We start from the raw sequence: 11060 nt of genomic DNA, 5'->3' as shown, positions 1-11060 counted from the left end.
TTTGTGTTTGACTTGTTGGTTTCTGCTCAATATTGCTTTTACTTTTTTCTTGTCTTGATCTCTTGCTACATTACAGACAAAATAATAAGAACAATTGGATCATACTTTGACAAGAGGACAGTGAAATACCCGGAGTGCAAGTTCATAAATGTCTTGTATGTGCATCGGTATCTTTGACTAAAAAACAGATTTCACCAATAGTTCATTTATTCCCATGTTATTGAGTAAAGTGAGATGGGGATATGTTGAACAAAAGAAACAAATTACATTGATCTTCATTTGAGTCTTCATCATGTATCGATTTGTAAAATCAAAGGTCGATCCTAACATTACCTCTGACAACACTATTAAGTTGAACATTAAGATTTGTATTAATGCACCAGGTTAGATGGTTTCTTTATAAGACAGAAAAGATAAAGCTTACAGATAGTATCAGCATTGGTTCTCTGAGAAACTCTTTAATATCAAACCAAATTTAGTTTTTAATTGGTATTGGAAGAACAGTGCCGATACGCAGCCAGTTATAGATTTAATGATTAATGACTCAAATATCTCGTGATGTGCTGCAATGAAATGCACTATAATAAAAATTCATAAATTCCTCAATTTATAAAATATATTCAAATTGAACTTTAAAAAGATCTCTTGTGACAGGCAGAGTCACTCATCTTCAGGTTTTCCTCAAAAACACTAAACCGTGGACATGGATTCACTTTCTTCTGCAGAACTTCTGTCTGATTTCCTCCAGCAGTGTGGAGGAGAGGAAGCGATGGAGGAGAGGAAGACAGGAAGGAGAGGAAGAGAGGGAGGAGAGGTCTGGGACTCGGCCCGCGTGCCTCAGGCTGCTGCTGTTCCCGCAGCGCACTGACTCACCTGATTGCACTTTAACTGCTCTCACAGCCGGAGCAGGGACTCGCCTCGCTTGTGTTTTCTTCCTCCTCCACTCATTGCTCAGCAGACGGCCTCTGCTGAAAGGTTATCGAACCACAAAGCAGCATCGTTTTGCTTTCATAGAGACGACAGGAGAATCTTCTACATCTAAACTTCATTGGGGGAACAGTGTTGTTACACGATACCGGAACTGAACGTCAGCCTGAATTACTTCCGCGCAACGACGCATGACAGCTGAAGACCTCCAGGCTGTGAGAGTGATTTCAGGAGCAAATACGGTTGTTTAAGACTTCTGCAATTGTGTGTGTGTTTGTGGTGCCATGAATGTGTAACCTCTATTTAGAGTAAGCATGAAGAAAGCACGCGTTAAGTATGTGATACCTCCCTGCAGCCGAACGCCAGCAAAGCCCAACACGCCATCCGTTCGTGTGCTTCAGCCAGAGCTTTGATTCTCATGTCAGGTGGATCTGTTGGCCAGCTCAGTCGGTGTTATGTTCACTTTCAGCTCTCGCCTCTGCGAGTAGTTAGAGCGAACTTTGATGCTTAACGTACAACAACACAGAAGTCCTACGTGGATGAGTTTGCATGTCAACAGATCTCTCTAACGTTACCATGGTTTTTATCATCACGTTGATAATATCCTTTCCAGAGATTGCCAGCGGGGCTTTTAAGTCTTTAGAAAGAAAAGCTGCTTCACCTCTGTGAAGTATCTCTACATCCCTGCACACACATGTATCCCAGGATGAATGAATCCTGGGATGTATATTTCCCGTCTTTTAGCAAATGTATCTGACGAATACCCACAAAACACACCTATGAACTCTGGTCAGACGTGTTGGGTTGCTGGGCCGCTGTGGATCGACCCGTGCCGGTTTCAGTCTGTCCCCCTGCAGAGATTGTTCTGGGCCGTTTGAGGCCAGCGCCGCAGCGACTGCAGTCTCGGTGCAGAGGAGGATCGGTTTAATGCGGAGGAGGCCATCGATTAGTCATCTTTGGTACAGGTGGAAAATGTGTGGGCTGAATCACCTGGGGCTCCTTTCAAGGATTCGCTGCAGAGAGTGAGTGATGCCTGATGGATGTCTGATCAGGGAGATTTTAAAATGAGGCCACAGTCCCGTATCTTTAGGGTTCAGACGTGTTGCAGAAGTAAATGTGACGTTTAAGTTGCAGATGTGTTTCCGTGTTTGGGCTTCTTCTTAAACTTCAATATGTTTGTCATAATGCATACATACAGGAAGTCTGGTCTCTGCATTTTGCACTTCATTAGCCAGTTAGGAGCAGTGTGCTGCTGTGAAGCGCCTGGAGAGGAGCTGGGGCTCAGTGTCTTGCTCAAGGACACTTCAACATGCAAACTATGGGGAGACCAGGCGTGAACCTGGAGGTGGGAATCTACTTAGGTGTTTTAAGTCAATGTGTTTCTGCCAGAATTAATGTGATAATGACGTGTATTTATAACCACAATGAAACGCCAATATGACAAAGAAATTCATATATATAAAGTGCAATATCCCTGCACATATAAATGTTATACACACATATTATTATGCACATTATTTGCCTGCTTTTATGTTTCGGTCGCCGTCTGATTGAAAAAGAGTTGCCTTTAAACATTGTCGTTCATTTGGAGTTGTGTGTGGCCATCTGGCAAACGTTAGTCCAACAGTCACTTTGCTTTGAGCTCTGCTTTTGGTCTCCACCAACTCCTGAAAGAAATATCTTTAGCTGCTAAATTCTCCACTATGATCACCAGCTTATGTCGCGATCTGTGTCTGTCTGCCGCTTGGTGCAGCGCGGGAAGTGTACAAGTAGATTAGCAAAGCTGTTGTTTCTGTGTCTGAGACTAGTAGTGACCTCTGGCCATAAGACAACCTCAGAAAACAGCCAAACGGACACAAATCAAAGCTGCTCATGCTAAAAAGTCACTTTCTTTATTCGAGTTAGACAACAAGTTTACCACTAACGAATGTAGATGTCATCACTGAAGTTATGATGGGGATAAATACATGTTGATCCGTGGTCGTATCAACAAGTATTTGACCTGAACTTCTTCTCTAACATGGCTTCATCTTCATTTGATTCCTGCTGCCACGTGACTTGGGAGGAACGAAACGTCTCCGATCACCGGCCGCATGTGGTCGTCGCTTTTTTCTCCCGCTTGTGCCGTGTGTGTGGACCCTTTACGTTTCTGCACCACACTCTCCAGCAGCCCACACAACGCCTCCACGTCTCTGTGCGGCTCTGGGCTCCTGTCGCACACTCGAGAAGCGAGTCAGAGAAAAGTAGAGGTGTTGTGTTCTTCAGAGGCAGAGCTGTGTTGCCTGCTGTCAATCCAGATGCCGACAGCCCCTTTGTGACTTACTGAATAGACAGTAGCTGTCAGTCTGTGATGGCTGTGTGTAGCAGACCGGCCCAGAGACACACACACACACACACACACACACACACACACACATATGTGACATCTCTGCTGTGTTTACTTCAGATCGCGGTTGTTTATAAGATGTGAAGCATCGTGAGAAGATCAAACCAGCTCATTAACAAAGACTGGCTTCATGAAAAAAGGGATTCACAAAGTCGATACAGGAATCAATCCAAAAGCTGTTAGCTTTTAATTGGGTAAAATTGCCACACAAATGTTTTGAAATTGGTAGAAAACTGAAGTGAAACCAGCCAAAGCTCCTGTTAGCCACCATTTGCGAAACAGATTCACCCTTCACCCTTCCCTCTTCCCTCCACCTCCTCCTGCACTATCCTTCAGAGTTCATGAGTTTTGGTTTTGTGCCCACGCAGTCGCAGAACTGGGTTTCTGGACCAGAGCTGCTACTTTGCATCCCAATGAGCCAGATAAGATGGCTGCTTGGGATGCCTCCTGGAGGCACGTGAAAGCACATCCAACTGGAAGGATTTCCTTTGGGCAGACCCGGAGCACACTGAGGGATTATATATCCCATCTGGCCTCGGGGTCCCCCAGCAGGAGCTGGAGGAAGAAGCCGTGGAGAAGCCAGAGCATTTCCGTGCCCTGTTACGGTACCATCGCCACTCAGACTTAAATTAGCAGCAGAACATGGGAGGATCCATTCAGAATATTAGTTTTTTATGTAAATGTTATCGGGCTCACTCAGTTTATTTTTTAACTGATGTTACGGTACCTTCTTTAAATAGTTTTACATTCTGTAAAAGTGAATACACCCTGTCGAATAGTACTGTCTTGTACATCTCATACAGTTATATTTTATACAGCTCTTGACCTTTCAGAGTCCTTGCTCTGAATTTATTAGACACTGGACTCCTGGGCGCCAGTGGCAGTCCATGGTCCATGGCAGAAATGTTTCTTATTCTCTGTAAATGAAAGGCTTCTTCTTCTACACAAGCGCAATCAAGCTGACCAGGTGCATGCAGCGCCACCTGAAGTGCCAGAGTGTGTGGTGCAGGCTCTGTGAGTGGGACAGAACCAGAGCGCAGCGAGCAGGCGTCACCGCGTTTAACCAGCGGAGAAAGACAAAGACAGAGAGAAGAAAGACAGAGAAAGACAGAGGTGAGATGTGAAAGGTCAAAGAGCGTTAAGGAGCGCTTCAGGCCGGCCGGCGAGCTGCTACAGAAGCAGAAAGCGAGGCAGCAGGAACACAGACAGGAGACAGGAGCTGCTCTATGAGAACATAATCATACATTACATTATAATATATATATATATATATATATATATATATATATATATATATATATATATATATATATATATATATATATTTTTTGTATTATTATGATTTTTTATTATAAAATAGCTATAGCTTTGTGATTCTGTTTAGGCCAGCAGAGAAGGCCTCGCTGGCCCTGACGGCCGCTGAACACAGACCACGCCCACTTTACATGTCTTCATGGTCTTTTTATACAATATTTCTTCTTGATTTGATGATTATTCATCTTTGTGGTAGTTTTGCATTCCTTTGTGGTGGCAATATGTTTTGTTTTGAATGTCTTTTAGTGTGTCTTTTTGGTTATTGCTTTTCTCTTTGTACAATATTGAATCTCATTTTGATTATTGCTCATCTCTGTGGTAGTGTGGCATCTCTTTGTGGTGGTAAACTGTTTTTTGCACGTTTTGAGTGTTTTTGAGATCTTTGTTGTCTCTTTATTATGCGTTATTTTGCGTCTACGTGGAATTTCTGCATCTCTTTGTCACATTTACTCTGTCTCTACACAACCCAAGACAGAGTAATCCATCCTTGGTGCTAACAAACATATTAACACAGGCTAACAGGTGAATGTGTGTTAATTCATGTTGTGAGACATGAAGCAGGAGCACCAAATGTGGGGCAACTCCCACCCACACACACACGCACGCACGCACACGCACAGAGACACACACACACTTCCCAGTGGGATCTTCTCTTCCTGTTTACTGTTACTCAATAATTCAGTCAGTCCAGAGTGGAGGCTAGTAGTAGATGTGTGTGTGTGTGTGTGTGTGTGTGTGTGTGTGTGTGTGTGTGTGTGTGTGTGTGTGTGTGTGTGTGTGTGTGTGTGTGTGTGTGTGTGTCAATCTGTCATGCCAGAGTGGTCCATTAGTATCAACATTGTTTTTGACGACAGTTACTTGGTGAGTGCATGTATTGATTTGTGAGCATATTGACATCCATTTTTTCCATTTGCACACTAAACGTCAGATGAAAGTGAGAAAGCAAAGAAAGAAAAAAAAACTAGCTTTTGAAGAGCGCTGTCACTTTCCTCTCTCTCTCTGTCCCAGTAATGTTCTGTTGAATTAGGGCACCAAATATTTTTAGTCTGCAGCACCGGCAGTGAGAAAATGCTGCCCCAATCACTGTAAACATGCTGTGTGTTGACATGCTTTAATGTGAGATGTGCTTGCGCGCACACACCCGCACTCACTCACACGCACACACACACACACACACACACACACACACACACACACACACACACACACACACACACAGTGAGACCAACCCCTCCTGACTACAGCAAGCGGCCCGTTTCCTCCCACAGTCCATCGTTGCATCAGATGCTTTGATGTGTGCTCGGCCAAAAGTTTGTCTGCCGGGCTCCTCGGTGCTGTCGAGTTGTTAGACCGGTCGGTTCAAGATGAGAAATTAGGAGATTACACCGAGGGAAAGAAGAGGGGACGAGGTGAACATGTGGAAAGGTTTTAAGAAAAAGAGCTGGAGGTTTGGCTTTGTTTGAAGAGTCCAGAGCGTTTACCCTCCATATTGTAAATCTTGTGAGAGCATTTGTCTCAACGATTTTAAGTGCTTTTCTCTATTCATTTGAGATGCATTACCACTAAAGTACAGAATCATATTATTTCAGAATATTATATCAAGGATCTCAAGTTGTCTTGGCTTCATTTTGTTCTTATCTCAGCCAAACCACCGCTCTTCTTCTTGAGCTAATAATTCAATAATGAAGTTGTTATCTTGCGAAAGCGACTTCTTTCATCCTGAGGCAATTACCTTGTGAGCGCATTCATGTTTCATCTCACAACTTTTTAACAAGGAAGTAATAAATAAACTTTGTGCTCAGAAAGTGTTAGAGAGTTCACCGCCTTCTTTTGCAGGATTTAATTCTCCACATTTGAGAGTTTCAATCGAGAAAGACGACAACAAGATAACGAGACGGGAAAAGCTTCACTTGGGAAAGACACAAAAAAGTAAATGACCAACAATTATAAAATAGTATGATACTTGACTTTATAAGCCAAGATGAAATGGGGAAATGTTCTTGCATGAGTTGTAATAATTTGAAGAGGCTGAACATGTGTTCAATGTTGCTTTTCATTCATCCAACTGCAAAACAAACAAAATACAACACAACATCGTCCATCGTTCAAACCAGCTTGATATGTTGTAACAGAACCTGAGCTTTTGGATGCCAGACAGACGAGATCAAAGCTTTAATATAAATAAATCAGTATTATTTATGACCTGTTATCAGGAAATACATTCAGTGACACCTTCCGTGTTTGCCTCAGGGCCGCTAAACAAATAAGTAAATCACTCTTCTAGGGAAAGGATCCATCGTGATGTGGTGCAGTAGTATAGTGACCTCGCTTTCTGTCAATGTAATCTTTGTTGAGAGGAGTTAAAGAGCTGCGAGTGAGAGAACAATGCTTTGTGTGTTCAGAGTCACAGAGAAAGAAATGATAGTGACAATAAGATAAAACATACATCAGGGCCAACATGTCTGATTTAGTGTTATTGTATTATAGGACAGGTGTCAAAAGATACATCTATAGTTGCTGAATATTTTCTCTTGTTGTATACAATATTAAAGTGTTATTTAAAAAACTGTCTCGGCACTTAAAGGTTCTCTGTACGACAATCATCAATCATAGCATTAATATAGCAGCAAACAACCATTTTCTATGTGAAGATTCAGTGGAGTAACGTCTACCTGAGCAGAGCATGAAGCTGCTCTCACTCTGTGTGTAATTTGATCAGCACCATGGACAGCTCTCTCTCTCTCTGTCTCTCTCTCTCTCTCTCTCTCTCTCTCTCTCTCTCTCTCTCTCTCTCTCTGAGCCCCTGAGCAGCTAAACTGGGTGAACTGCTGATATTTACGCTATTGCCAGCACATAGCACTCACCCTTCAGTTCCCCCTCTGAATTTAATGTTGAGCAATTTTAAAAGGCCTACTTCAGGAATAACGAAGAGGTTTTCACCCTTTTATATTTATTTATATATATATATATATATATATATATATATATATATATATATATATATATATATATATATATATATATTTGTAACACCCAAGTCCCAAATTCGTTAGTTAGTTAATTTGATAACATGTGTTTGGGTTGTTGTACCACCAAAGTACATCATCGATCAAAGGTTGTTCCTTATTCATGTATCGAACTCTTTAGCGGCGCCGATATCAAAATCCAGTTATTTTAAGTGCAAGTAAATATATTTGACAAACTTTATTGTTTATATTGTGCTGATTTACTCCTAAAAAAGACACACATGACTGAATCTGTCCATAGTAAGACCTCATGATGGGAATGTGTCAACTTCGAGTTGGGTTTAGTCCTCACAATGCTAATAATGCAAGCGCCAACTCCCCCCCCTACACACCCACAAACACACACCCACACATACACACACAAAACAGGAACGTCTGCATAATAGAGAAGTAGCTGCTTGTGTGTGTGTGTGTGTGTGTCTGTCTGTCTGTCTGTCTGTCTGTCTGTCTGTCTGTCTGTCTGTCTCTCTCTCTCTCTGTCTCTCTCTCTCTCTCTGTCTCTCTCTGTCTCTCTCTCTCTCTCTCTCTCTCTCTCTCTCTCTCTCTCTCTCTCTCTCTCTCTCTCTCTCTCTCTCTCTCTGTCTCTCTCTCTCTCTCTCTCTCTCTCTCTCTCTCTCTCTCTCTCTCTCTCTCTCTCTCTCTCTCTCTCTCTCCAGTGTGCAGCGCTCTGGTGGGTCGGTGAAGCAGCTTTTTGGCTTCGGAGCTCCACGCGAGAGAGAAGCGCAGCGCTGAGGTAAGCAAGAAGGGTGGAAGGTGTAAAGATGAGGGGATGACAGAAAGAAAGAAAGGGACGGAGGCGAGAAAGAAAGGAAGAGAGAGAGGTTATAGCTTTAGAAAAAGAAAGAAAAAAAAGACTAAAAGAAGACTGTTGCGCTCGGCGCTTTCACGCGCCACTTGATGTTCCCGTAACGCTGCTGCGATGTTGATCTCAGAGTGAGCAGCTGCTTGCATGTGGTGACAGTAGTGTACATGTCGGAGATGTGCACGCGCGCGCGCGCGCAAAGAGATGATGTTAATTCCACCGGTGATTGAAATGAGCGCGCAATTGGTTGGTTAGTTAAATGACACTCGAGGGGCACTGCGTTTGAAATCAATGTGTGTGTGTGTGTGTGTGTGTGTGTGTGTGTGTGTGTGTGTGTGTGTGTGTGTGTGTGTGTGTGTGTGTGTGTGTGCGCGTCAGTGCTGTGGTATATATGCATGTGGGTGTTTGGTGAAAACGGGCATTCTACTGTGTGTGTGTGTGAGAGAGAGAGAGAGAGAGAGAGAGAGAGAGAGAGAGAGAGAGAGAGAGAGAGAGAGAGAGCGAGAGAGAGAGAGAGAGAGAGAGAGAGAGAGAGAGAGAGAGAGAGAGAGAGAGAGAGCAGCAGCCTGCTGGCTCTGTGTCTCTCCGTCCTGTGAGGATGGAGAGACCACAGACGGCTGTTGGAGACAGAGAGAGATCTATGTCTATGTTCTCACACCATCCATCAAAGTCTCCAAACTTATATCATGGTGGAGATCTGAGCTTCATTCTGACAATCACGTCCTGAAGTTATTATGATTGTTCCAGCTGATTAGATCAGATGGCAACATGTGGCCTGGTTGAGCTTGATGGATGTGCTGTCTGTCATACCTTGTTCTGTCGGCTTAGACTTTATGGATCCCGACCATGGGGACACTCCTGCCGGCTTGGCTGATTTAGTCTGTGTATGTCCTTCACAGTTTGTGTTTTTAGATCTAATTTAGGTTCGTCGCGACGATCCAGCATCCAGTGCAATGATATTTAGTGGAGCCGCATTGGATTTAGTTTATTGCCGAGTCGGTTTTCACGTGCAAGGGGTTCGCTGTGGTGTGGCGATGAATAACGTATCGGATGAGACCATCAAATTGAGAAAATAAACATGCTCGCAGCAACATCCATGAAGATATGGTCATCCCAGTGTGCCGTGAAAGAACTTCGTGAACCAGGTCCCATGGCTCAACGTCATGGTTGGACCTCGCTAATGCTCTTCAGCTCAAAGGGAACCAAATCCCTGCAGACAGCTTCCAGACTCTGGTGGACAGAGAGACACCAAAGGAGCGGAGGCTGTTGCTCATGGCATCGACAATCACAGCAAAACATTTACTGGACACACTTTTGGTGCAGTAAAGGGATAATTCCAGGAATTATTGGTCAATCATACTTTGGATTTTGTCTTTTATTACTGTCTCTTGTGCCTCTGCACCTCTTTGCAGTGAGCAGTGAGTCTGGTGTGTCCAGCCTGTTCAGTGAATGGATCTGTGAGAAGCCTTAATTGAATTTTGTGATTATTAGAATCAATTTGACGCTAAAGTGATTTGGCACACACACACACACACACACACACACACACACACACACACACACACACACACATAATCAAACAACATATTTTGATTAGCTAGACAAATTGGCAATCAGTGGATATACTTTGGTGTCACACTTCGCAGTTTTGGTTGTTTTTTTTTTTGCAAACAGAACATTTATAATTTATCCTTGTGCATAAAAGATGGCCGCCTGCTGGATTGATGGTGTCCTTTACTTTACAACCGCCCCTCGGCGTAAAACATCCAGACATCCTCATCCGGCCTCGCCGGCGGCGTAGAGGATGGGTGGCGTTGTGGAGGTTCCACAGGGAAACAGCAAGAAGTCTCACTCCGCTTCTACTTCCTGTCAGCACAGCGTGCGATGAGGAGAAAGAAGCTGGAAGAGTACAGGCCCGATTGCCTAAAATCTGTAAAAAATGTGATTATTTTGGGTAAAAATCTGTGCATTATAGTGAAGGATCACTGTGCTCTCTCTCTCTCTCTCGTTTACCTGCGAGTCTGTTTCAATAAACCGGAAAATATCCTACTTTAAGTTCCCTCTAGCTGTGTCTTTATTCTTTGGGCAGAGGAAGAAAACACTGAGTTGCACAATGATGAAGGCATCAGCCAAAACGTGTATGCTCGTTGCTCTTGCAATACAAAAGAATAAAAATAAAATAAAACTGTAAAAAACACTTTTTACTCCTACCAACCAGTCAACCCGTCATTGATCTGGTGTCATTGCAACAACACACGTGTTGAATCATAATTATAGACACAAACATTTCACAACACCCAACACACAGACTGAAAGTGCAGAAACAGCATATACAGTGTAGTTTAGGGCTCAATGTGCGGATTAAGATTAAGTTAGAGGAGATGTACTCCTATCAGCATTTGGCAGTCAGTAAATTACATGTAAAAATGACAAATTTGTTCAAAAGTTAATACTCAGTTCACATGAAGAGAGTCATAGAAAAATGTCTTAGAATATCTTAACAAAGCCCAAACGTACTTAATTTACTCTTTTTCATACATTTTATTTTACATACCTGTTTATTGTGTGTCCTGTGTGTGTGTGTGTGTGTGTGTGTGTGTGTGTG

At 43.1% G+C, this 11060-nt stretch overlaps 1 protein-coding gene across 2 annotated transcripts in view; it reads left to right on the top strand.

Moving 5' to 3' along the window:
* Positions 1–8162: 8162 nt before the first annotated feature.
* Positions 8163–11060, top strand: part of LOC137785553 (regulator of G-protein signaling 6-like) — a 78111-nt gene continuing 75213 nt past the window's right edge. Inside the window, exon 1 of one of the 2 annotated variants that reach the window (XM_068576892.1) lies at positions 8163–8386. The gene's annotated coding sequence lies outside the window, so the exon portion shown is untranslated. The remainder of the gene's footprint in view (positions 8387–11060) is intronic. The other variant, XM_068576893.1, reaches the window with a different exon arrangement.

Source organism: Clinocottus analis, unplaced genomic scaffold (assembly GCF_023055335.1).
Source record: "Clinocottus analis isolate CAN_PGR_092001 unplaced genomic scaffold, fCliAna1.0.p SCAF_15, whole genome shotgun sequence".
NCBI lineage: Eukaryota > Metazoa > Chordata > Actinopteri > Perciformes > Cottidae > Clinocottus > Clinocottus analis.
The sequence above is the reverse complement of the archived record's forward strand: the minus strand, read 5'-3'. Positions and strand labels throughout refer to the sequence as shown.